The 26,950-nt window shown below is 53.9% G+C and overlaps 1 protein-coding gene across 2 annotated transcripts in view; it reads left to right on the top strand.

Annotated features, from left to right (window-relative positions):
- GMDS (GDP-mannose 4,6-dehydratase) overlaps positions 1-26,950 on the top strand; it is a 632,400-nt gene that overhangs the window by 603,852 nt on the left and 1,598 nt on the right. The gene's annotated exons all lie outside the window — the stretch shown is intronic.

Genomic DNA, 26,950 nt, shown 5'->3' with positions numbered 1-26,950 from the left:
CACAGAACCACTTTACAGTTCCCCAAACATTCCTTGCTGTGAGCTTCTGTATCATACCCCAACCCCGACCCCACCAGGTACTGCTGATGTGAGGCCGCCTGGGTCGCCACTCCCTGAGCCACTGCCCATGGCGCTGGCCTTGGTGCCCTGGCACTGAGGTCCTCCTGCCACCAATCCAACTCCCTACACTTTAAAGACAAAAAACAAGTCAAATCATTAAGATCATTGAGTTCCCATGACGTAACGTGCTGTGTGTCCGGTTGTTAACAATACAGTTTTGGATCAGATACCCGCTACAAAAAAGTAGCTCTAGTTTAACACATTTTTAAATGTGTTTGAAAAAGCAAAGTGTTGCAGACAGAGGGAGAGACAGAGGGAGAATATTCCATCCGCTGGTTTGCTGCCCAAATGGCCACAATGGCCAGCGATGTGCCAGGCTGAAGTCAGGAGCCAAGAAGTCTATCCAGGTCTCCCACGTGGGCACAGAGGCCCAGATACTTGGGCCATTGTATGCTGCTTTCCAGGCAGCTCAGTAGGGAGCCGGGTTGGAAGCTGAGCAGCCCCTGGACCCAGCGCTGCAGTATGGGATGACAGGGCTGCAAGTGGTGGCTTATCCTCTGTATCACAATGTTGGCCCCCAGTGGAACACTTTTTCAAAAGTGTCTCTTTTAAGAAGATACCATTTTTAAGTTTTTTTTAGATACTTTTTTAAAAAAAGAGTGAGTGATGATTTATGTATTTTTAAGTCAAGTATTGATGCAATATTTTTAAAATATTTAAACATGTAACAGAAAATTTGCATCTTAGCAATATAGCTTAGTAACTTTCAGTACCTTTGGTGTTGTAAAGTCATCCAGAAGTCTTTTCATCTTGAAAAACTGAAAGCCTTAAACAGTAACTTCCCATTCCTCTGCCCTAGCAACCACCAATCTAAGTACCTCATATGTGTGGAACCACAGGGCATTCGTCCTTTGTGGGAAGTACATTTGACACAGGTGTATCTGTGTCAGACACAGGTATATCCGTGTTAGACACAGGTATATCTATGTTAGGCACAGGTGTCTCTGTGTCAGACACAGATATATCTATGTTACACACAGGTGTATCTATGTTAGACACAGGTGTCTCTGTGTCAGACACAGGTATATCTATGTCAGACACAGGTATATCTTTGTTAGACACAAGTGTATCTGTGTCAGACACAGGTATATCTTTGTTACACACAGGTGTCTCTGTGTCAGACACAGATATATCTATGTTACACACAGGTATATCTATGTCAGACACAGGCATATCTATGTTAGACACAGGTGTCTCTGTGTCAGACACAGGTACATCCATGTTAGACACAGGTGTATCTATGTTACACACAGGTATATATATATATATATATATATATATATGTTAGACACAGGTGTCTGTGTCAGACACAGGCATATCTATGTTACACACAGGAATATCTATGTTACACACAGGTGTCTCTGTGTCAGGCACAGGTGTATCTATGTTACACACAGGTGTATCTATGTTAGGCACAGGTATATCTGTGTCAGACACAGGTGTATCTATGTCAGGCACAGGTGTATCTTTGTTAAACACACATGTATCTGTGTTAGACACAGGCACAGCATATCTGTGTTACACACTGGTCTATCTATGTTAGACACAGGTGTCTGTATTGTAGCCATGGCAGAGTTTCTTCCCAGTGAAGCTGAGTGATAATGCGCTGTGCACACACCACATCTTTACCCCTGCAGCCATGGATGAACACCTGCATTGTCGATGCCTCCATGTTTGGGCTGCTTTGAATAATGCAGGTATAAATGCGAATGTTCAAACATCTGTTTGAGATGCATCTTTCAGTTCTTTTGGTCATAAACTAAGAAAATGAATTGCTGGTTGTAAGGGGATCCCTGTTTCCCATAGTGGCCGCACAGATGTAAGTTCCCAGCAGCATTGCTCCAGGATCCCGTTTTCCCTTCCTCCTCACCACATCTGCGTTTTGATAGGTGGGAGAGAACACCTCACTGTGATTCTGATTTGCATTCCTGGATGAGTCGTGATGTTCAGCGTCTCTTCATTAGCTAGTTGTTCATTTGCATATCTTCTTTAGAGAAATGTCTAATCAAGTCTTTCCCCAGTTTTTAATCAAGTTATTCTTTGTTGTGGTTGAGTTGTAGGGGTTTTAATATATTTTAACGTCAGTCCCTTATCAGCTTTCTCCCACTCATTAAGTTGCCTTTTCACTCTGTGGAGTGTATCCTTTGATGCACAGAAGATGTGGTTTTGAAGTTGTCCAGTTCACCGATTTTTGTTTGTTACCTGTGCTGTTGGTGTCACAGCCAAGAAGTCGCGGCTAAATCTGCTGTCCTGAAGCCTTCCCCCACATTCCATCTGAGAGGTGCATAGTCCTGCACCTTACGTCTGGGTCTCTGACCGTGTTAGCATGTGTGTGCGGTGTAAGGTGAGAGTCCAGTTTCATTCTCTTGCTTGTGGATGTCCAGAATCCAGTTGGCGCTGTTTGTGAGGGTTTGTTTCCGGGCTGTCCGTTCTGTCCATTGGTCTCTGTGTCTGTGTTTATTTCAGTGCCACACTGTTTTGATTATTGTGTCTTTGTAGTGAGTTTTGTATTCAGAAAGCTTGAGACCTTCAGCTTTATTCTTCTTCAAGATTGCTTTGGGGATTCGCACCCCTTGGGATTCCATGTGAGGATGAGTTCTATGTCTGCCACCACAAAGAACTTCAGGGATTTCGGCTGACTGTGCAGCTCGCTGTGGGGAGTGGTCCTCTCTAGGCCAACAGTAGGCGGCCTCCCGGCTCAGGAACGCAGGATGCCTTTCCCCTTTGTGTCTTTTGCCTTCATTTTTGAAATGAATCATCTTTGGTTGTGGAAAAAAGAAAGCTTTTTTTTTTTCTAAAACAGCTTATGATCCAGTTTAAAAAACAGGATAAATTATAGTCAAAGGCATAAATAGGAGTTGATGCGCGTGTCTTGGGGCCAGGCCATGGGTGTTAGAGGAAGGAGGTGTGTCTTGGTCCCCTGGAAGGCTGCCCAGTGTTAGGACCCACAGTAGACTGACAGGAGGGGCACAAGCCCGCTGAGCAGTGGTCGGCAACCCAGGCGAGGGCAAGCGGCCTGGATGGCAGAATATAAAAGACCAAGGCAGGCGACCCAGGAGTGGGGGAAGAGGAGCCGGGCAGCACGCACGCGTGCAGAAGTCGGCACGCATCCGGCCAGCAGAGGAGAGACGACTAGCGGCACACAGACAGGAAGGAGACCTGAAACGCTGTCTGAGCCGGACAGAAATCCAGGCCGTGCTGGCTCTGTGACTGTTTCGGCCGCTCACTTCTCCCAGTTGTACGAAGCCAAAGCTTAGATTGACATTCCCAGGCTCTGCGTCACTGTCAGCAAATAGAAACCAGGCAGGGGCTGCCGTTCCCAGTGAGTGCAGGGTGCAGGGCGGCCAGTTTGTGTGCAGTGTTCATCGTTTTTGGTTTTTTTTCTCTAACGGCTACTTGGAAGACTGGGCACTCGTGCAGTTACACATGCAGAACAGGCAGGAAGAGGGACACTGTCAGTGAACAAGCGCCGGGGCTGGGGCTTTCATGTGCGTGCTCTTATTTATACCCATACAGCTCCGCACACTGGGGCTCCCCACCTCCACCTAAAGGGAAGTCAGCACAGAGACTTTGGGGAAACCTTAAAAACTGGACAGTCACACCTGTGTCACATCACCCAAAGGCGCACTTCTATGTCCACCTCCTGTTGAAGCAGAGCAGGGCGTCTGGCTGCCATCAGCTGAAGCCATAGGTTCCTACTTCCGGGACAAGACAGAAAAGTGCGTTCCAGGCCCTGGACACAGATCCGTGATGGATCTTGTACTTACAGGAGCTTGTTATGTGCGTGATGTGGCTGTAGACCTGGTGACGAGAGTCCCAGAAATTGAGGTTCACGGGGTGTCTGAGGAGGGAGTTCCAGGAGAACACCTGCCTCCCTTCTCTGGCCCTTGCCTGAGGCCGGGAAGGGCTAATCCCAGGACCCCCTGCACGGGATGGCACGTGAGACACACCACATGCTCCCCTGGGCCGGCCTGACTCTTGGAGTTGGTCATTGAGTGCCTCTAAGCTGCAGGACAGGTAGCTGAAGACAGCAAGGTTTGTGTCAGCACTGCCTATGGACATAGAGGCCCAAGGCTGCCTGGCCTGATTAGATCTGAGCACGGCACTCACTTCGCTCTTGAGGGTGAGACCAGCACAGCCAGAATCCTTCAGGTCGGCTGCTGGGCTCCAAGGGGAAGGTGAGCCTGCTGATCCTCAGCGTGGTCAGCCCGTGCAGGGCCCAAGCCAGTCAGTCACCTGCCTTTCCCGTGGAGCAGCCCACCTCTCCAGAGCAACACGGCACTGCGGCGGTATCTCACCCTTCTGTCCATTTCCTTCTCAGTCGAACAAGACCATGATCCCTCCTTGAAGTGTTTAGTCGGTGTACAGTAAGAGTGAAGAGGCTTTTGCCTGTGTGCTTGGTGATTAATGAAGTTAAGAATTGGTAGGAGAAACCTAGGCGTGGTTCTGATCCTGCTTGGTCACTGACAGATGGTGGCATTCTTCACGCACCCTTCCTAAATGGGTGCCACTGTAACTGGCTACCTTATGGACACACGTGGCAGGGTCCCCCGTGTTTTCTAAAGAAAAGCGATGAGTGCGGTGGGTTCACTTCTTGGCACGGAGCTGCCAGGGCCATGTGCTCAAGTCTGCAAGGCTCGTGGCCACCGTGACCGTGAAAAGCTTTTTGTGCTCCCAGTGCAGTTGCTGCCATTTTTGACACCAGTCCCCGTGAACTGGATGAGGAAAGAGGCTGTGATCCAGAGCTGTGCTGTGGAGACCGGTCTCTGCAGCCAAAGCCAGCCTCGCCGTCCGGGAGCCAAAGAAACAGCCCCACGGAAGCTGTTGCTTACAAGGTCACAGGGCCAGGTGCTCACTCAGGAAGTGACTTTCAAAAGGCAACACACGGATTCACTGGCTGAGAGACCGGCCAGAAAGTTCCACCTGCTCTTCTTAGGGTTCTGTGACCGATGGAGTTGGATAGCTCTGAGAAACCAGGCACTGGTCGCCCACAGAAAGGAACAAGACGTGTTGGAAGTGTTTTCTTAAAGAGCCCTTGGGAGCGTGGTGTCTAGGGGACATCTCTGAAGCACAGGAAGAATGTCTTTATTGGAGAAGGATGCACTGGGCTTCGGAAACGAAGAGCTGATTCGGGAAGAACTTGGGGTACCTGGCATTGTGTTGAGAATGAGTCGGAACGCAGCAAAAAGCGGGGATGTCCTTTAGCCTACACATACAGATGTAGTAACTAGGGCAAGAACACTTGGATCTCTTGCATTTGTGCCTTGTGTAATGTGCTTTTGGGTTACAAGGTGCAGTAGTGGAGGATTTCAGCTCCTCCAGGGAGTCTTCGTGTTAAGGATGTGTTAGCGGAAGGAGCCTAGACACACAGAGTTACAGGCGTTTTTAATACTCTTGGCATAAATGTAATGTCTGAACTTTGGAGATTAAGAAATTCTCAGATATTCTGACCTCCAGGCTGAGTTTTACCATCTGTTAAGAAGGCTTCACATCACCTGCTTGAAACTCGGGTTGTCCACGTTTGCGTAGCAAGATCCTGTAAACCCCAAAGGAGTAGTAGCTCCATTTCTCACCACTCCCCAGGTGTGTTTCCTGAGAGTCTGTTACAGTGCTGTTCTGAAGCAGGACCCTGGTGCCCAGAGACGGTATCCTCCACCTTACGAACCCCAGCTTCACGGCAAGTGATTTGTAACATCACCCCAAACCTAGCATGGATGGAGTATTTTGAAGAAAGTATGCATGTATTTCTTTTTTTTTTTTCAAGATTTATTTATTTATTTATTTATTTGAAAGTCAGAGTTACACAGAAAAGGAGAAGCAGAGAGAGAGAGAGAAAGAGAGAGAGAGGTCTTCCATCCACTGGTTCATTCCTCAATTGGTCACAACAGCTGGAGCTGCACTGATCCGAAGCCAGGAGCCAGGAGCTTCCTCTGGGTCTTCTCATGCAGGTGCCGAGGCCCAAGCACTTGGGCCATCTTCTACCGCTTTCCCAGGCCATAGCAGAGAGTTGGATTGGAAGTGGAGCACCTGGGTCTTGAACCGGAGCCCATATGGGATGCCAGCACTGCAGACAGCGGCTTTACCCACTATGCCACAGCACTGGCCCCCAGGACAAGTGTATTTCTAAAAGTTCATGGAAAATATAATTAAAAGATAAGTCTGCTTAGGTATAGAAAAATGTTGAGATCCATGCCTGCATAGTTTCTCCATAACACACATTCCTTTCATGAACTTTTTCATGATCCTTAAAATGCATGGATGTCAGAAGTTTTTGGCACCAAAATAAGTTTACCTTTTAATTCTGCTTCCCACAAGCTTTTTAAGTACCCTTAGATTTCAGTTCACACTTTCTGAAGCATGGCTACATTTGCATTTTAAGAGGTTGGCATTAGAATAAGCCCGTGCTCTATTTCTGGCTGTGTATCATGTTACCCTTGCAACCACTGTATCTGGACATTCAGAGCCATGACAGCTCTCAGCAGAAGACTGTTTGTGTTTGAGATCCTTTATCAGCAAGGTCTCGGTGACAGCCAGCACAGAATAATCAAACAGGAGGCAGCCAGCCAGTAATCACAATATTTTTTCACTCAGGCCAATAAAACAGCTATTTTGCAAAAGTGACTTCATTTCCAATTGGTAGTAGTTGCAGTGTCTCATGAGTTAGGAGTGGTAATTAGCTAGATGACCTGTGAATTAAAGTATTATGAAATTAATACAGATTTGACAATTCTCTTCTCAAAGCTGCCTTGAATTTCTGTTGAGATGGCAAGAGGAAATTTTAATTTCGTATCCCTAGCATGTGTTCAGAACTGTTCTTTACTGTAACAGCAAGGATTAAGGATTTGCCGATGGATGCGTCCCGTGTTTCTCTTGTGAATTATAGTAGCGTCTTGCTGCTAGTTGTGAAATTAAGTCAGACCTTACGGAGCAGCCCCTAGTAGTGATGTAAAAATGACCATCAGGGCTTCCTGTGCTGTCAGACACAGCCGCACACGCAGCACACCGAGGCACTGGAGGAAGGCCTGCTTCTGGAGGAGCAGGTGCCGAGATGTCCCCTAGGCTGGGGAAGCAAGATTCCCTCCAGCTGACTGCTCCTCGGCCACACAGGACCAAGCACGCTGCTTCTGCGGTCCCTGCTAGAGACTTGTGGGGAGATCCTGAAGACAGGAGGATGTAGCAAGCCATCACCCAAAGTACACATCCCAGGCCTCGCCTCATCCGACGGGGGAAACTGCTTTCAACAGAGTGTGGCCACTTCTTCAAAAGACAGGCAGAACAGCTGCTAGGTGCTGGGCAGGGTGGATGCCAAGTGCAGGATACCTGAATCTCTGCACTGAGGCCTGACCGCCCTTGCCCAGGAGAGCCCCAGGGGGTCTGCCTGAGACAGGCTGGAGGAGGCTGGCAGATGCTGCCCCAGCCCTGCCACAGGACCCAGGACCTGGGAAGGAGCAGGCACTGGATCAGTGCTTCTTCAGTGAGCATCTAAATATGCAGAGGTGGGGGCGTTTGAAAGTCAGAGAGAGAGAGAGAGAGAGAGAGAGAGATTGATCTTCTGTCCTTTGATTCACTCCCCAGATGGCTGCTACAGCCAGAGCTGGGCTGGTCTGAAGCCAGGATCTTTCTCTGAGTCTCCTTCATGGTTGCAGGAGCCTAAGCTCTTGGGCCATCTTCCACTCCTTTCCCAGGCACATTAACAGGGAACTGGATCAGAAATGGATCGGCCGGGACTTGAACCAGTGCCCATGTGGAGTGCTGGCACTACAGGTAGTAGCTTTACCTGCTACACCACAGTGATGGCCCCAAAGTTTGGATTTCACTTGGCAAATAATCACGGATCCTGACTAGGGACATGTCACAGAAGAGCTGGTGTGGGGGAGGCACCGGACTGTGAAGGAGGAAGGTTCTGTCTTCCTGCAAGGGCCTGAGAGAAAGAACCTGGGCCACAGAGGTGGCAAGGGATGCAGGCAGGAAAGGCTGAGTGGGAAAGGTTCTGATGGGCCGTGTGGGCAGAATGCGGATGGAGCTGCAGGTGACCACGGTTTTCAGCCCGGAGACGGGGGTGGGAGCAGCGGGCGATGGTACCAACCTCTAGAGAGAAAGCAGGTGAATTTAGTTGGGGAAAGTAATCGGCTTTGGCTTCAGCATGCCTCTATCCATTCAGCAAATACCCACCGAGGGCTGCACCTTCATCCCACAGGGCCTGGAGGATAGCGGTGCCCAAGATGGACAGGCCAGGCCTCCGTGGTGCGTGCCGTGGGGGAGGGGTAGCAGTGAGGGAACACAGGAGCTGGCAGGACTGTTACAGAGTGAGCAAGTGCAGCTCTGGGCAGAGGGACCCTTCCAGGGAGCGCCCTGTAGGCTCGTGGCATGGAGGTGCCAGCGGGTGTTCATGGCGGCAGGCAAGAGAGCAGGGTAAATGCCGGCCTGGCACTGAGAAGGAGGGAGGTCTCTGGCGGCGATGGTGCTTTTTGCGCGTAAGCATCGCGGGCAGGAGGGGCTGCCCTGGGAAGCCCGAGGAGACCAGGAGCAGGACCCCGGGCGCCAAGAGTGGCAGGGAAGTGCAAGGATCCGCTAGGGGACAGCAGGAATACAAACGAGGAGGGCTCGGAGCTCGGGCACCACAGAGGACAGACTTCCCTGAGGCAGGCGCCCCCCCCCCCCGCCAAAGGAAAAGCATCTCCCAGGACTGGGGCTGCGGGCCGATGCAGGTGCCGTGCTGGGCAGCAGGCGGAGGGTGCGAAGCAAGGACCAAGTGCCATGTCTGCTGCAGGGTCAGGCCTCAGGGCCTGGAGGGGCAGGGGCAAGGGACAGCTGGGCCTGGACCTCTCCAGGGAGTGCGTTTCCACGTGAGAGGACCCTGAAAGTTCAGTTTGCCTCATTTATGCCAGGGGGTCCTAGGAGGGAATTGGAAGCAAGTGTGGTTGGGGCCGGGGAGGGCAGGGGAGGCCAGCTGCACTGTGGTCAGCTGTGTTTCCTTCTAACGCCTGTGTGTGTCCAACACGGGCTGAGTCCCAGGGACACAAAGCTGAATGCACTGTCCCTGCCCTTGGACACTTGAGATCCGAGTCTGGAATGTTCTTCCTGAGGCCACTCCGGATCCTTGCCCGGGGCCCCGCCAGCCCCACTGTGCACAGACTCCACAGCGTGCACTGGACTTGCTGGTCCCTCTGAGGAGCCACAGCAAGAGAAGAGCAACTGGACAGACAAAGGAGGAGTTGGCCAGCTCCACTGGACTCCCACCCTGGCAGCAGGTGGCCAGGGGACGCTGGAAACTCCCCAAGGAGCCCTCATGAGCAGCCATTTCAAAACAGGGTGGGGAACGGAAGTGACAGGAAGACAAGGAAAAGCCCAGTGGGGAGGGGGACCGCAGGAGGAATAATGTGAAGGAGGTGGGCCGAGACCTGAGCCCACCCCTAGACGCTCTGACTTCCTGTTGGATGCAGTGAGACAAACCTCCTGGTCCCAGCTTCTCTGGCCATAGACACCAAAAACAGATGACAGAGGTAACCGAGTGTTACCCCGTGGTCTCATAAACACACTGTGGCGATGGCTCAGGACGATGGCACAGAGGGCTGTCCAGGCCAGAGGATGAAGAACAGGTTGACTTGAGGAGCAGAGAGAATCGGGCAGGAATTTTGAAGGAGGAATCCAGTCTCCCCTACAAACCCCGAGGTTGCAGGCAGACCAGAGTAACAGCCACAGAACTGATGGCTTGGAGGCGGCTGGCAGAGTGGAACAGTCAGCTCTCACGGGAGATGGAGCTTGCTCCATGCTCTCCCATCTGAGGACCAAGACTTCAGGTGGAGAGGAGGCCTGGACAGAAGTGAACGAGCCAGACGCACTTCCTGAGCTGGGGATTGCCAGGAAAGGGTCGGGGAAATCCAAAGGAGCCGGCCACACGAGGGCCTCCTCTAGGGTTCTGGGGAACTTCTCCACGTGTTTAGGGGCGTTGAGGGAGCAGGGGAGTGTGCAAGAGTGTTCCCATTCCCCAGGAACGAGGGCAGGCCAGGTGCCAAGGGCTGACCAGTATCACAGAGCCCTTACTATAAGTTAATTGAATGCTTCAGACGGGAAGGAGAGAGGGGAGTGGGAGAAACAGCGCCCAGAGACACGGCCAGAGACATGGCGACGCCCAGGCATGCTCACCTGCCCAGGTAGCTAATGGGCCTTCTCCACATCTTCCCCTGTACCTGCCTCCATGCTCCACCCTTGCCCAGTGCTCAGCATTGCGTCACCTGATAGAGATCAAAGTGGCCTTTCCGGTTCTGCTGCAGGCCAAGGCCAGTGTGCACTTGCTGGGCTGCAAAGCACCCTCGCTTCCGTGAGGTGTTTCCCACCTGTGACAGCAGGAAGAAGCAGCTCTTTCCCTGAAAGGCTTACTCCGCTCCCTGGCCCAGGCGGCACCTCCTCATGGTGCCTTCCGAGCCCATTCTCTCTGTTTTTCTGTGCCAAGCTGGTGACGGTGACAAAGGTCATCTTCAGGGGACATACAGATAGTTCCTGACTTCATCCCCCGGTGTTCGTGTTCCTCTGCTGTAATGGAACACCTGTGCCTGGGTAATGTGTAAAGGAAAGAGCTTTATCTTGGCCCACAGTTCTGGAAGTCCAGGAGCAGGGTGCTGCCATCTGCCTGGGCTCTGGTGAGGGTCACGTGCTGCAGGAACTCAGGGCAGAAAGCAGGAGGGAGCCAGGGCACACGTGGAAGAGAGGCAGGGACAAAGGAGCTGACCTGCCTTGTACCTGCCCACTCTGACGAGGACTTGTCCCATCTCCTAGGACAGGCCTGGCTTCTTCCTCTTAAAGGCCCCACTCCCAACACCACCACACTGGCAACCACGGGATTTCAACATGAGTTTTTGCAAGAGCAAACCACGGCACCCAGGAACCCGGGTGCCCAGGAATGGGACTGAGGCTACCTGAGTCCAACATGCCCTTGGGCCTGCAGGCCAGGCCAGCGTGGCCAGGATGTCCTGAAATGGGTGACATCTGATTGGCAGCTTTTTTTTTTCTTTTTCTTTTTTCTTTTTTTTTTTTTTTTTTGACAGGCAGAGTGGACAGTGAGAGAGAGAGAGACAGAGAGAAACGTCTTCCTTTTTTGCCGTTGGTTCACCCTCCAATGGCCGCCGCAGCCGGCACGCTGCGGCCAGCGCATCGTGCTGATCTGAAGCCAGGAGCGAGGTGCTTCTCCTGGTCTCCCATGGGGTACAGGGCCCAAGGACTTGGGCCATCCTCCACTGCCTTCCCGGGCCATAGCAGAGAGCTGGCCTGGAAGAGGAGCAACTGGGACAGACTCTGGCACCCCAACCGGGACTAGAACCGGGGGTGCCGGAGCCGCAGGCGGAGGATTAGCCTAGTGAGCCACGGCGCTGGCCATGATTGGCAGCTTTTGAGTGGCTACAGTTTCCCCAAGGGAAATCTCAGCCCATCTGCAAGCAGAGGGCCTGCCGGGAGCCCAGAGGACGGACTGTGCCCAGGGCTGTTTCTGGACAAAGCCTTAAGTCCACACCCTTAGCTGCCGCCACCTCCCTCACGAGCCCCACTCTGAAAGCTTCCGGCCAGCTGGAATTGAGCTCTCCCGGTCAACAGGCAATCTAGAATTCCCAACCAAAGTCTCTGACCCTAAATCCCACATGCATCCACCCGGTACTGTCTAAATCCATCGGAGAGGTGGAGGAGGAGGAAGAATGTTCTGGGCTTCAGAGAACTGCCTACGGAGAGGGCAGTCACAGATTGCTGGAATTCAGGCTTCACACAGGGGAGCGCTGATGATGACTTGTGGAGTGAGTGCCAAGGACCTGAGGGACCGTCCCAGGGACCACACTTGACCCGCTAGGCCCTGATCGAGCCCTGAAGCCACACCCAGTGCCAGCCGCCTCCCTGACCGCTGATCTTTGTCACTGATAAATAATAAAACTGGGGTGCAGGGAGCTTCGGAAGGCAGGCAGAACTGGCATCCGGCTGAGGTCTGACTCCAGCTAGCACTAACGGCCATGTGCCGGGATCCCCAACCAGCAGGAGGGGAAGAGTTCCACACCGTGCCTGGCCACCTCCCCGTCTCCACCTCTTGAGTGGCTGCCTGTGTGTCCAGGCTGCCCTGCCCTTGCTCTTCGGCTGTCCATCTCCTGCTCGCTCCTCATGGTCCAGCTCCAGGAGCTTCTACTCTGAGAGACACTTGGCACGTCCCCTGGCCTCATGGGACTGTGAACCCCTCTGTCCAGCACAAGCCCACGCCTTCCCCAGGGGGGAAATCTTAGGCAAGTCAGTCCGTTGCTTCCTCCTGCGAGTGTGTGAGTGGCATGCTTGGCCTGGGGCACTGGTCAAGCTCACCCCAGGGTGGTCTCCCTCCTCGTGCTCCTCTCTGAGCCTTAGCCCTCTCCCACGCCCTCCACTCATTCCAACCCCTTTCGTTCTCCCTGCTCTCCGTCATGCACCCTGTGTGTGGCACATATCAGGTGTCAGTGCCTGCTTGTTGCTCCCCACCACTGACCTTAAGCTCGGGGGCCAGGCATTTATGGCTATTGAGTGCACACGTGATGAATGTGGCCAGGATTCAATGAGAAAATGTGTGCCGAAGTTCTTTTGTTAATAGGAAAGTACTACTCGGCTGTTACTTTGTTAGTATCATTGCCACTGTTACTACCGTGCTGAGAATTCAAGGTGTCCCTTTGTCTCCCGGCTCTTACTCTCCAAACTCAAAAACAGGGCAGACTTGGGTGAAGTCTTTGCCTGTCTGTTCCCAGACTGTTTCTGTCATACCCAGATGCACCAAATCTGGTGCCGTGGTCTGCTCACTCTCTCTACTCTGAAAACTGAAGAGCTGCGCACCCAGGGTCATCATCGTGTTTCTTTCAGTGGGCCCATGACCGTGGCGTAAGTAAGGCCCAGGCCAGCCTGTGTGGTTCTGGGAATTAAAGAGTTCTCATAGGAAGGGCTGTCCTGATGGGGTCAGGTACCCAGCCAAGGCCCTTTGGAAGTTTCCCAAACTCCAGCATTGCTGTGTCAGGCAGCTCTGAGTGTCACTCGGGTTGTCCCCCGCAGAATCTGCCGCAGAGCCCAGTTTTGCCCGAGCAAGTCCTCTGGGAGTTTCATGGCCTCCTGGTGCCTGGGAGGCGTAGATGGGAGAATCCTTCCATGGGCAAGAGCACCCTGCCCCCTCTCCCAGACCTTTGTTTGAGCTCCTCCTTAACATCAAGTCCAGGTTCATGACCACTCCTGAGGGCACTTGAGGAATCAGTGGTTGCTTTGAGAAAGCTCATTCATCAGTTCGGCCAAGTCAGAGATGCTTTTTCTCCAAGGTTCCCTCCAAGGTTCATCTCCAGTGGGAAAAAGCCAGGCAAGTCTCTGCTGCACAGTCCAGGTAGCATCGAGGGCATCGAGCTTCCCCGCTGTGTGTGGGCATGCTCGGTGCAGGCTGCCGTCTCTCAACCTGCCCCCTGCAACCCTCAGGCTTCCTTCCAACCCCTCTCTGCCCCGATGTAACCCAGGCAGAGCCTCAGCAGCAGCATTCGTGTCTCTGAGACGGAACGGGCTCTCTCTGCTCTGCGTTGGTCTCTGCCACACTTCTCTTTCCCAGGCACACACGCCGTCCTCATCGAGGCTGGACTTGCTGCGGTGAGTGCCTGGCTTTGCATGTGCCTCACTGCGGAGGGAAGACCCCTGAGGGGGGCAGTCCAGATTAGCAAGTGATGGACCTAGTCTTTGGAGCCTGAGCGGTAGCAGGCAAGTTACCCAACCTCCCAGAGCCAGTGGCCTTCCTGGTAGGTTCAGCAGTGCGGGGCATGCCACAGGGAGGTCCTACGACAGCAGCGTGGTTAGTGCTGGCTCCGAAGGATCCCCAACACTGCCACCCCGAAACCTGGAAGCATCCCGAACAGCTGGCGGCGGGGTAGTGGGTGTGACTTGCCGCCCGCTGCAGAGGGAGCCTCGGGTGCCTGCCTCTGGAGGAGAGCTCCTGCCCCAGCGACCTCTCCAGTACACGATGCTCCTTGGTTGGGATTTGCGTCCCTGGGGACCGTGTTGTCCCTGTGTGCTGTTGTGTATTAATTATCCAGGCACTTCGGTGACATGCTGTGCCAAGGGCAGTAAGGCCCAGGAGGTTGTGCTCTGCCATGGGGCGAGCTCACCTTGCCACGGGCAATAGCCGGATGCCGGCAGGGAGCCGGCTTGGCACAGAGGCTCCTGACTCCAGGCCCCTGCACCTCTGCGTGGGAAGGCCTTTGCAGGCATCTGACCTGAGCCCCACTGCTGGCCCAGGCTTCGTGGAGGGCTCCACACAGACAGCACTAGTGAGGAGGCCTGACTGGGGTACGGCATGCTGGCTGGGCCCTAAGGAACTAGTTCTTCACCCCCTTGCCGTGGAAGCACACCTGGCATCCTGGGAGCTGCTCCCTGCGACGAGCCGAGCCCTGTGCTTACGCATCTCCTGGCTCCTGGGCCTTAGTGCACAGCACCTCACAGCCTCTATGGAGCTGTGACTGGCGTTAGGCGAGCAGACGTGATGCCGGGTCCCCAGGCCTGGAGCAGGCCCAGAGGGCAGACAGCACGGGATCACCCCACTCCCCATTTGGAGCAGGCCTGTGGGAGGCTTGGAGACAGCTCAGAGATCAGACTTGACAGATGCACTGGTGGTGCAAGGAGGGTGCCTGTGGGGCAGCGGGTGGCCCCTCTTGTAGGCCGATGGTGTCAGGCCAGGCTCTGAGCTCCCAACCTGGGGCTTCCACTGCCTATGGGGTCTGTGTTGGCACAACCGTCTGGGAACGCTCACAGCAGCCAGAGGGGTGAGGGGGCTGTGTCTGCTCCCTGGAGTCTTTGGTCCTGTGGAGAGTCTTTGAGCTACACTCTTGCGGGTGTAGCCGTAAAATGGAGTGAACGTAGCTTTGGACCGGAGTCCCAGCCCCCATTTTTGCCAACCTTCAAACCTCCATGGGCATCTATGTTCCCTGAACCTCAGGAGCCCCCAGATGTCTGTGCTCTGCCAAGACGGACTCCTTCCAGAGTCTGCAGCTTCTTGTAGGACTGACGACGGGGCCAGAACTCTGGATCCGCCCACGTGCCGGGCGCCGCCTCCTTCTCTCTCCTGCCGCTTACAGAGCACACCGTGTCCAGCAAAGAAGAGGTCTTGGTGGCTCTCAGTCAGACTCCTGAGCAGGAGAAGCCCTGGGAGGGGCAGATGTTCCTGGAATGGATTCCATGTGGCCTGGGGAGCTCACTCCCCCTTCCCTCTGATGTTGAAGGGTCCCCGTCCCCTTGTTGTTAGAGACAATGCCACAGGAGCCCACTGCTCTGAAGTACAACGTAGGGAAAGTGCCGTGTGAGAAAAGACTTACGGCTGAAGAGCGCTGTCCTACAGACAGACCTAGAGCAAACCACACACGTGGCACAGGCGGTGTTACGATGCATTGGTTTATTTGAAAGACAGAATGTCAGAGAGAAAAGGAGGAAGGGAGTGAGAGAGAGAGAGAGAGAGATCTTTCATCTACTGGTTCTCTCCCCAAATGGCCACTACCCCCAAAGCTGGGCCAGACCAAAACCAGGAGCCAGGAGCTCCATCCAGGTCTCCCACATGGGTGGCAGGGGCCCAAACCCGTGGGCCATCCTCCACTGCTTTATTAGCAGGGAGCTGGACCTAGGGAGAAGCAGCCTGGAGGATGGGGTGTCACTAGAGCAGTGACCTAACCTGGTGTCGCACAATGCCGGCCCCAAGGTGTGATGTTCCTGCAATCAGTGATTTCTCACTTTCGCGTAGAGCGATCCTTTCCGAAGCATTTTCACACGCACTGAAGTGTTGCTTTAGGAAGCCGGCAGAGTAGGACCCACACTTGCTTTATCTTGGGCCGCCGTGCACTGGGCCTTGTCAGCGAGGCCGGCGCGGAGGCAAACAAAGCACCTGCCAAGGGTTACTGTGCAGAGTGTCACACTTGGAGCCCCCACCACAGCTTTCATCAAAGCCAACCTGATTATTTTCCACTGCATTTTCCTGAAAGGATGTTATGATTTTCTAGATGTTTGGTGGCTGGCGATAAATCAGGCTTTTATGATGTCATGTGAAAGGCCACCTCCTGGACTTCCTCCTGCTGCAGGCCAGAGGATAAAAGTGGGCCGTGGAGGTGGGGGCGCAGTGGACACTGCTTAACCCTTTCCTCGCTGGTCCTGAGGCTCGGCTGAAGCTGGCCGCAGGCTGGGGTCCTGGAAGAAGGCGAGCTGCCACCCTCGGCCTTCCTGTCTCAAGAACACGGGTGGGACACGTGCAGATGGGGCCGAGTCGAGCAGACTTTCTCGCTTGAGAAGCTGCGGCATCCGATCAGGATTCACAGCCAGAACGCTCACTCCATGGAGTGATAGGAGAGATCGTAGGTGACTTTTACAAAAGTCATCTTTTCAAAGGCTCCCTGTTTCATAATCCTGAAAATGAAAGGTTTCTTGAAAGGGAGGAAGCGTGGGATGGCAGCGAGGCGGTGGTGAAAGGTCACGCTCACACGTGGCCCCAGCATTGGGAAGCCACACAATGCCCTGGAAAGCAGTGAAAAGGTTCTCACCGGAGCCAGAATCCAGTGCTCTGTGAATCCTCTCTCCCCACCCCACTCCAGTCCACCAGCAGGTTCTTTTCTGCTCAGTCTCCCAAATAGCTCCCGAGGCCACCGTGCGCCCCCAGCCGCACTGTCGTGCGGGCACCGCCATCTCGCCCTCGTCTGTGGCTGGGTCTCCTCGCTGGCCTCCTCTCCTGTCCTTGCCAGTAGTGCAGCCACAGCCATCCTGGAAAACCTCCATCAGGGTGTTTGCTGCCAGAGCTCAGAGCAAAACCCAGACCCCGTGCTCCCTGGACCAGGCTGGCAGCAGGCTGAAAGCAGAGCAGGTTCTTTCTCTGAAGGTGGGTGCGCCCTTTATCCGAGGCATGGCCACAGAAAGACACGCGCATGCCCACAGAGAGCTGCAGCGCGGGGTTCCATAGCCGCTCCAGCCAGCAGGAAGCAAGGCTGGGCAGGATCTGAGGCCTTCGTGTGGCCGGAAGAGGGACTGCCTTTCCACTGCACACCCCCGGGGCGCCCACTTGGCAACGGCAGGTCCCTGCTCCCTGGGCGGCCTCCTGACTGCCGGCTGCGCAGCCCTGCCCTCGTCCCTGTGGGAGGGGCCAGATGTCTTTAGATTGGGTGGTGCAGACACATCAAAGAGTGGCAGGTTTTTTTTAGGAGAGGGGAGTTTCCATTAGAGTGGAGGCTTGTGAAGCAAAAATAACTCGTCACCTTTTAAAAATACACACCAAGAAGTCGGTCCCAAGCTGCCTTTCAAAACTGCACCCACACCAGCAAGTCGGCCTCTTGTCCACGGCAGGTTGAGCCAGGCAGCTGTTCACCTGTGGTCCATGGGGTGCAGAGACTGCAAGGGGCCATTAGAGGCTGTAGAGAGTGACGTCTGGTGACCACATGGCTTTCGAGGGGTAAGGCCTGGGTCCCACTGACGGTCTCACTCCTGAGGCCAACACTGTCCACCTTTCTGTCACTCTCCAACCTGACCACAGGGCTCCTGCCCTTGCTCCGTGTCCGTGCACAGCAGCCCTCTCTGCCCCCCAGAGCTGGCGTGCACCTCCCTCGAGGCCTTTGCACCTGTGGGTCTCCCTGGACCCTCTTACCCGGATGGTCACGTGACCAACACCCGCGCAGGCCAGCCAGCTCCACAGCCGCCTTCCTCTCCCCCTCGCCGGCTGCTGCCGTCTTAACCTGCTTGTGCTCATCCTGGGCACTCCTCTGCCTCTCCCCAGGGAACATGAGCTCCAGGACAGGGCTGGGGCTGGGCTTGTTCGTTGTTGCTTCCCGCAGTGCCTAAAGCAGTGTTTGGCAGCAAAGAAGCAAGAACGTGAAATGTTTGTCATGATTGGAGAAGGGCAAAAAACAGACGTTCTTCAAAGGCTATGGCAAAAAAAAAAAAAAAAAAAAAGACTTCTCACATCAGTTTGGTGCAAAAGTGTTGAAATCCAGGCCTAGCTTTCTCCATGAACCCTCCTAGAAAATCCTGCAGACGCTGGCTACAGCGGCTCAGAAGATAATGACCTAAAGCGGAGGGAGCTGAGTGGGGGTGCCAGGGAGAAGGAGCGGACAAAAGGCATCGAAGGAAAACTGTAGCACAGCCTCCTCCTTCAAGAGCCTCACCATAGATCACCTCACATCACCAAGACGTCCCCATGAGGGAGAACAGTCTTGCCCACTTGTGAGTGATAAAAGAGCTACAGAACGCTTATGTAGGATGAACTGAAAATGATGCTAGCTGCTTGTCACATGCACTCTTGAAATTCTTAAAAATAGTTGGGGCCAGCTGGACTGGAAGAGGAGCAACTGGGACTAGAACCTGGCGCTCATATGGGATGCTGGCGCTGCCGTGGTGCAGTAGGTTAATCCTCCGCTTGCAGCGCCAGCATCCCATATGGGCGCCAGGTTCTAGTCCCAGTTGCTCCTCTTCTAGTCCAGCTCTATGCTGTGGCCTGGGAGTGCAGTGGAGGATGGCCCAGGTGCTTGGGCCCATGAACCCTCATGAGAGACCGGGAGGAAGCACCTGACTCCTGGCTTCATATTGGCACAGCTCCGGCCATTGTGGCCATTTGGGGAGTGAACCAACGGAAGGAAGACCTTTCTCTCTGTCTCTCTCTCTCTCTCTCTCACTGTCTGTAACTCTGCCTGTCAAATAAGTAAATAAAAAATTAAAAAAAAAATTCTTACAACAGTCCTGCAAGGTGGGCAGTGTTGACCCATTGTATGGATTTGAAACTTGAGGCTCAGAGGTTAAAAAAACACTAAGTGGTTGAGCCACAATATGAATCCAGATCTTGCCAGAGATGTCTCTGTGTTGGTGTTGGCGTCTTAAAAATTTTTTAATTGAGGACAATTCACAGGCAGCGAAACGCATTGCTGTTAACTGTGCAGCTTGCTCAGAGCTTGACGACGCACGCGGTCCTGTCACCTGCACGCCCGGCACCACCAAGAACACTTCCTGCACCCGGAAGTCCCTGGGTGCCTCCTCCCTGGGCTCACTTCCATCTGCCCGGTGGAGAACCGCACATACGCTGGCTCAGACAGTGGGTGTTCAACTGTCTCCCTCGTCCGGCGTGACAGCGAGCTCAGATTTCTGTGCGTTGACACAGTCTTCCCAGAGACCTCCCTGCCACCCAGATCTCTGTAGCACAGAGGAGATCGCTTGTGCCGGCACTTTCTATGTAGAGTTCGTTCTGTCAAGCGTTGTGACTGATAGACTAAGACTCGGAAATCCGGCTTCCACTGGATGGCTTTGTGACATTAATCAAGCTGTTTGATCTAAATATCTCTGTAGATGTGTTCAGGTGTATGTAGGACTCTGTTCAGCACCGTCATGAAGACATGGAGGAAAGAACGCCGGGTAACCACATAGGCTAGGTACACAGCAGCTGGTAAAACCCTACCTGACAATAAGATGCTGAATTAACAGACAAGTAAGCCTTAGAGAGGCTGAAGAGCCATCTGCTTATCCCTTCTCTGTGCCCCTCACAAAAGTTGCTGACAAATGTCATGATAGTTGCCTTAAGTATAAAAGTTCTCAAAAAAGAAAACAGAATTGCAAGAATTTGGATGTGATCGGTTGTCTGGTTCACCCCGGAGGTTTTAGAAAACACTGAAGGATGTGAGGGTGATCTGGCCGCGACATCTGTCACCCCGCTGATCGCCAGGGTTTATTTGGCTGATCTGGCCGGCTGGGCGGTGTCCCCTTCCTCCCTCACTGCTCCATGTGCTTGGTCAAAGAGGACCATCTTCCCCGCTGGAGGAGGACCGGTCTTGGGTCAAGGATCTAAGAGTAGCTGCGCCCCCCGCTAGAACCTCCAATCAGGCTCTCAAGAAATACTGCAAGGAGGAATGTGTGAGTGAACGTGCACACCTGAATATGGTGTGGATTGAGGGCTGGTGGGCGGGTGGACGGAGGATGGATGGATGACTGAGGTGCGATTTATTGATTAGGAGGACCTGCTATGCTCTGTAAGTTGAGGAAAGCCCCAAAGGGGAGAAAGGCGTGTACTTAGGGAACCAGTGTTAATTCCAATCCTCTTTTGATACTACTATTTGAAGTGGGAGTGACGGGCCTATTCTGAGAGGTGGGCAGGTTACAGCCGCCTTCGTCTTGTGCAGTTCGGGATGCCCTGTGGCCTGGGCGGCCGGCCCGGATGCCAGGGTGCAGGCTGCAGATACGCCGGGTGGCAGAGCTGGGCTCTGCCTCCGAGACACTTTGCACAGGACTTTCATCTCTAGGAAGGAGGCCGCCTGGAACAGATAGCAGATCTGTTGAGTTGCATCTTGAACATGATTGTCTTGAGGTTTAATTGGCTGATGCCTGTCAAGTGCAGTCAGGATGGAAAGTCGTGCGTGGCAGAAGAAAAGCAGCCCGCGCCTGGTGTCCCAAGCACCACTGGTCAATTATGTCACAAGAGGCCTTAATCGGTCCACTTAGAGCTGCTTTATCTCCTTTCCTCGGGGTTTGCGCCACCTCCCACCAGCATGGGCGAATCTCCACCCCCTGCATCCACTCATTACCAGGAACCAGTAATTTCTTTGGAAGATGGCACCGTGGCCCTTTGAAGCCAGGAATGCTGAGGTCGCTCGCTCGGGTGTTATCTCTCTGTCACGAAGCGGCCCTGAATTAGAGCTGTGAGTCAGCCAGCGCCACTGCCAGTCGGCGGGGCAGCAGCCAGGGCAGAGGGAGGCGAGCGAGAGGGTCCCCGGCTTTCCGTGTGTGGATGCCATCGAGAAACAGAGCTAGCCGAAAAAGGTGAATTCTGCCGTGACAATCACAGGTGCGGAGAGCCACCCTGCCTCACAATGCGTGTGGTGAGGGACACCATCCCCAGGGCTCATGGTCTTGTTTTCTGTATTTTTTAAAAAGATTTTATTTTTTATTTGAGAGGTAGAGTTACAGACAGTGAGAGGGAGAGACAGAGAGAAAGGTCTTCCGTCCGCTGGTTCACTCCCCAAATGGCCACCACGGCCCGAGCTGCACCGATCCGAAGCCAGGAGCCAGGAGCTTCTTCCCAGTCTCTCACGCGGGTACAGGGGCCCAAGGACTTGGGCCATCCTCCAGGCCATAGCAGAGAGCTGGATCAGAAGTGGAGCAGCCGGGACTCAAACCAGCACCCTTATGGGATGCCGGCACAGCAGGCAGAGGATTGACCTCTGGCCGCAGCGCCAGCCCCGCTTATTTTCTTTAAAGCATCCTGCTCACTCCCTTCCCTGGGGAGGCAGCTTCCCCAAAACTCCCAGGCACAGCTTCTGAGAAGTGCAGTGTTCCTGGGGTGGACCCTGCTCTGAGCGTGCCCCTTCCTCTGTCCAGCCAAAGGCCGGACAGCTGGCAGGCAGGTGGCGAGAGAGATCTCTGAGCTGCTGTCTAGAGGGAGCAGCTGAGCCTCCTGTGGCACAAGTGGCACCAAGCACGTGTCCCACCCCATGGAGGAGCACCCCCCCACCCTCACCTCCACGTGTCTCAAGCATGTCGGCATGAAAGGCCTTTGTCCAGGACATTGGTTTTAAGATTTTACTTATTTGTTTATTTAAGAGGTAGAGTTACACAGAGAGAGAGGGAGATAGAGAGAGCTTCCATCCACTGGTTCACTCCCCAAATGGCTGCAACTGGCAGAGCTGAGTCGGTCCGAAGCCAGGAACCAGGAGCTTCTTCCAGGTCTCCCAAGCACGTGCGGGGCCCAGCTGGGACTCTCCTTTTAAAGGGAAGTGAATATGCTTCAATCCTGCATTTCCCTTAAATACAGCTGCATCCATAGGCGACTGGCTCCAAGACCACCTCCCCTCAGAGAGCAAAATCTGTAGGTACACAAGTGCCTTATAGAAAACACACAGTGGGGCCAGCGCTGTGGCGTAGTATGTTAAGCATCCACCTGCGGCACCGGTATCCCATATGGGTGCTGGTTCGTGTCCCAGCTGCTCCACTTCTGATCCAGCTCCCCGCTGATGGCCTGGGAAAACAGTAGAAGATGGCCCAAGTGCTTGGGCCCCTGCACTGGCCTGGGAGGCCTGGAAGAAGGTCCTGGCTCCTGGCTTCAGATTGGCCCAGCCCTGGCCATTGCTGCCATTTGGGGAGTGAACTAGCAGATGGAAAACCTCTCTCTCTCTTTCTGCCTCTCCCTCTCTCTCTCTGTAACTCTGCCTCTCAGGTAAATAAATGAATCTTGGAAGAAAGAAAGTGCAGTGTTTTCAATGGAGCCGCTTACATTCTCCTGTGCACTTAGATCATCTCTGGACTGCTCACAAGGCCGGATCTGGTAGAAACACTGTGGGAACGGTCGTACTGTACTGTTCAGGGAATAATGACAATGAAAAAAGTCTGTACATGTTCAGTACAGACATAATTTTTTTCCCAATATTTTCTCTCTGCAGTTGGTTGAATCCACAGATGTAGAACCTGCAGGTACCACAGTCCCAGCTGTACTTCTGTTGTTTCTGGTCTTATACTAACCATGTTTCAGAAATATAATTGGGACGTGGTGCTGTGGCACAGCAGGTTAAGCTGCCACCTGCGATGTCAGCATCCCATATGAGTGTTGTTTTAAGTCCCAGCTACTCCACCTCCCATCAAGCTCACTGCTAATGTGCATGGGAGAGCAATGGGAGATGGCCCAAGTGCTTGTGCCCCTGCCAGCCAAGTGGGAGACCCAGATGGAGTTCCAGGCTCCCAGCCCAGCCCAGCCCTCAAGGCCATTTAGGGAGTGAACCAGCAGATATGCGATCTCTCTGTGTGTCTCTCCCTCCGTAACTCTGCCTTTCAAATAAGTAAACACATCTTTAATATACATAAAGGGAAAACAGGTAGGCTGCACTGTAAGTGCTCTGAAGGTCTTTTGTACCGCCAAGGCTGCTTTCTTAACCGTGTGTGCTCTACTAGCAAGTAGACACGAGAGGCAGACAGCGCCCTCGTTCACTTTCCAGGAAAGCTGCCGTGCCGGCCGGCCTTTGTCCCGTTGTGTCGGGAGCATCCGTGAACGGGGACATATTTCTTTCCCTTTGTTCAGTGCCTCTTAAGAGCTGCTGATCCCAGATGACAAATTCCACCCATTGACAAGAAGCAGTGCCAGCCCCGCACAGTGACTCCAAGGAGGGAGCGCTCACAGGCTCCCGAGGGTCCTGGGCATCACCCGGAGGCTCCAGGCCACAAGGGGACAGTGTGAGTGTCCGGCAGTGGTCTGTACCCAAGGCACAGGGGCTCTGTGCTGACTGCCCCCCGGGGCCTCTGCCCGCTCCACTTTATCTCCACTGCTCCTGGCTGCCGCTGACTGCATTTCCCCAAGGTGGCCCAAGCATTGTTTGAGCTCTGCCGGCATTCTGCGAGCCCTGCTGACGGACAGTGCCCCTGAGCCCGGCTTCCTGAGCAGACCAGAAGGCCTGCTGTTTTCGGCTTGTCTCTTATCACCCCTTGTCATTAAAAGAGAGGCCTGGCTTCCACCGCGTTTGTGCTGATGGGCCGCAGAAAGGGGACGAGCCGAGGAAACCAGGAAAGCTCCTCGCCGCCGCTCAGGGGTCTGCTTTCCCTCGGGGAAGAATTCACCCGAAGGGCAAATCTGTGAGCGAGCGAGCGAGCGGAAGCTGCCCCGTGAGGGAAGTCCACGGAAAACGCGAGGAGAAAAGAACGTTCTCTGGGCGCACACGGTTCTGAAATCCAGGCACGCGAGGTCTTCAGAGAGTTCGTGGGAAATGCACCTCACGGAAACCTCCCGTGCCTGGCTTTCACAGTGACGGGCTCGTGGCCGAATCCCTCTCTCTCCCACAGCCTGGAGTCTGGGGGAGCTTGCAGGCTAGATTTTTTGCTTTCTCTCTACCTCAGGGTCGCCGCTCTTGAACCTCGACTGCAGTGTGCTGTGCTTTTCTCCTGAGATAGTTTCTTTTTGAAAGCCTTTTCCCGAAGCAGTTTTGTTTGTCTGTTTTTGCTTTTGTTCTCATCAGTCTTTCTAAAACGAAGCTTTACCCCCAGAGTAAACTTTCCTACTCACTCGCCATTAGCATAAAGTTAGATCAAGAACCAAATTCATTGGCCGCCTTGTGCTCCCTTGGAACCCGAGCTGTTCCTCTCTTTTGCTTTTCTAAGAAAAGTAGAAGGGAAAAATGAGCATCGAGTGCCACTCACAGCTCCGTGTCTCGCATTCCTGAAGATGTGTAAGCAGGGTTCTCCCCGGGCCTGCTCTGCGCACCTTCGTATTTACGGCACTCGGGAGTCAGTTTCTTTCAAAATGTGCATTCGAATTTTAACAGCATCCTGCCCAAAAGATCGCACACTCTTAAAATGTCTCCCCACGAAACACATGTTCTTTTGCAAAACCTGTTGAGGAAACAAATAGTATCCATAACTGGAACTCAGAATTAAAATGTCCCCCAAGCAAAGTCAGTGAAACGAGAGAAAAAGCAGTGTGGCTGTGACCTTGGATGCAGTACGTTTACGAGCATTGCCCACCCTGGTTCTAGGGAGGCGGTGGGGGCATTTAACGTGGAGAGGAATGATCCAGAGAAGATGGGGGGAGAAAGGACACCAAGCAGTGCCATGTAAGGATGGGGTGTCCCCTTGGTGGGAGTGCAGAGGTGCCCCAGAGCCTTGAGGGCAGAGAACTGGGGTTCGGGGAGAAGATAATGGCAGAGTACGATTCTCTCTCTTTTTCTGGATTTTCCCTTAACTACTCTGAGCTCAGGAACCGGCTTAATGGCTTTTCCAGGATTTGGCCTGGCGCTTTATCAGTCCACTACAACAAGAACGTGAGCCAGGAAAGCCTGTAAAATCGCTACAGCAAAACATGCCCTCCCCGCCACGCTTCCCCGTGCAGCTCAGGACCGCGAGCCCCGAGCCCGCGCGGAGCCCTCCGGGTCCCCGCCTCGATGCCCCAGCAAGAGGACAACTCCTGAAAGCCAGACGAACACACAGCTTGGGGGGAGCCGCACAGAGACGCCCCTCCCTGCTCACGCTGCCCGGCTGCCGTGAAACGCTCAGTTAAACCTGATTGAACTTGACAATAATAAAAACTTGACAATAATAAATTACAGATTGAAACTGTATGGTTCACCTGAGGAGCAGCGAGGAAGCAGCGAAGACACTCCAGCAGCCAGGGCTCGGGAAAGGCCTGTGCACACGGAGCGGCTTCCACTGGGTCGCCGAGTTTCATTGTCGCTTGTTTTCCCCAGGAAAGTCCTTCTTGGAAACTGAACTGATGTTCATCACGTTAATTCGGCTTTTCCCCCGTTGTCATCCTGGGGCACTAAGCCGACACAGAAGGAACTGAGCTGGCAGGAGGGCAGAGCTGAGCAGGAGAGAGCAGGCCCTAGTGCCGGGGGCTCAAGGAAGGTCAGCTTGTAGAGGCAGTGGGACACCAAAGGGGTCCATGCTGGGGTCTTCCCGCGCAGCCCCCCAGGCCCAAAGGCGCCTCACCTGCAGAAGTGCCCCCCGTGCTCCCCGGGCCCCTGTGGGGTGCCCTGCACTCTGCCTTTGCCACAGTGGCACAGCGGGAAGAGGTAAGGAGTTAGGGGCAGCCCACACTAGACGTCCTCCTCTGGCCTCAGAAGCTGGTTGGGGTACAAGCGCGCGGTGGTCCTGAGGCCGGCTCGGTAGCAGCTGGCATGGGGCACGCTGTTCTGTCCTGATGGGCCCTCATCCTTCTCCCTCCCAGAGTCTCTTGGTCTAATTAAATTTCAGGGAGACAGAGCCTTGGCAGAAGGGTAAAGGAAGCTGCTAGACTGCAGTGCGGGAGCTGGGCTCAAAACTAAATCGGGAAGTTTGGCTGGGCGCGTCTCTGGTTTCAATGAAATACTTTCACAGCGTATGGTAGCAATGTCTGTTTCTAAGCTTTTGAAACCCATTTTTCTTTTTCCTTAATTGTAGTTCCTGGGTTGTTTTTATATTATGAGCTACTTGTAGGAAAATACAGGAAACGTAATTACAATACAAAGCTCTCTTTCCCAAGCCTACTGAGATCGCTGGAAGCCAAACCGGGTTTTAGGGTTTTGCTAACTGTAGGTTCACAGCCATGTGTTGCATCCTATGCTGCGCTGGTTGATTTACGGCCAGTGTGATGTGATTAAACAATAACCATGTTTCTCTCCAAGCCCTGTAGTTGCTATAGGATGGGGGGTGGGGGTGGGGGGAGGCTGGCCTGGCTGCTTCGTGGCTCCACACTGGGGAAGAAGAATGAGTATCTTTGTGTGACGCTGATAGTAAAATGGAAGCATTGTGGAAGTATAGACAAGTTTATTTAGGGAAAGGAAAGAGAAATAAATTACTTGGTTTGTTTTCCCACTTACATGGCAACTCCGTGTAGCACTGTGTTAAGACCACCAGCCACTAATTTTTGTATCCCGCGCCTTCCTGCGGAATCTGGCCGTGGACTCTGGGGCCGGCAGAAGTAACTCCTCGCACTCTTATTAACACAGCCCCCCGGGGAGGAAATCACTACTTCGGTGCATTGTGAAATGGCAAGCCTCGGGCGCACTGATGGATGACTGGGAAGCAGTCCCCCCGCCATCCGTGCTGGGCACATGCAGAACCCACGCGGCCGGCGGTGGCCGAGGCAGAGCCGCGACGGGAGCACCAGGCGGCCCGGCCAAGCAGGGCCTTGCCACCCCGAACCAGAGCACTGCCGTGCCAGCCAAGCGCCAGGGCAGGAGGAGCTTGCGCGGGAAGGGCCGGAGTGCTGTGCGTGGCCGCGGGACGCGCCAGGCACCCTCGTGTCCGTGTGCGGGGACTGCTGATGGCTGTGTCTGTCCAGGGGAAAAGCTTGTTTGCCTCGCTTACAAACACGATGTCTCTCGAAGTCTTTGTCTCCTTTCTGGTCTCCAACTCA

The sequence above is a fragment of the Lepus europaeus genome, chromosome 3 (assembly GCF_033115175.1).
Source record: "Lepus europaeus isolate LE1 chromosome 3, mLepTim1.pri, whole genome shotgun sequence".
NCBI lineage: Eukaryota > Metazoa > Chordata > Mammalia > Lagomorpha > Leporidae > Lepus > Lepus europaeus.
Note: the sequence above shows the minus strand (reverse complement) of the source record. Positions and strands in the feature narration are given on the sequence as shown.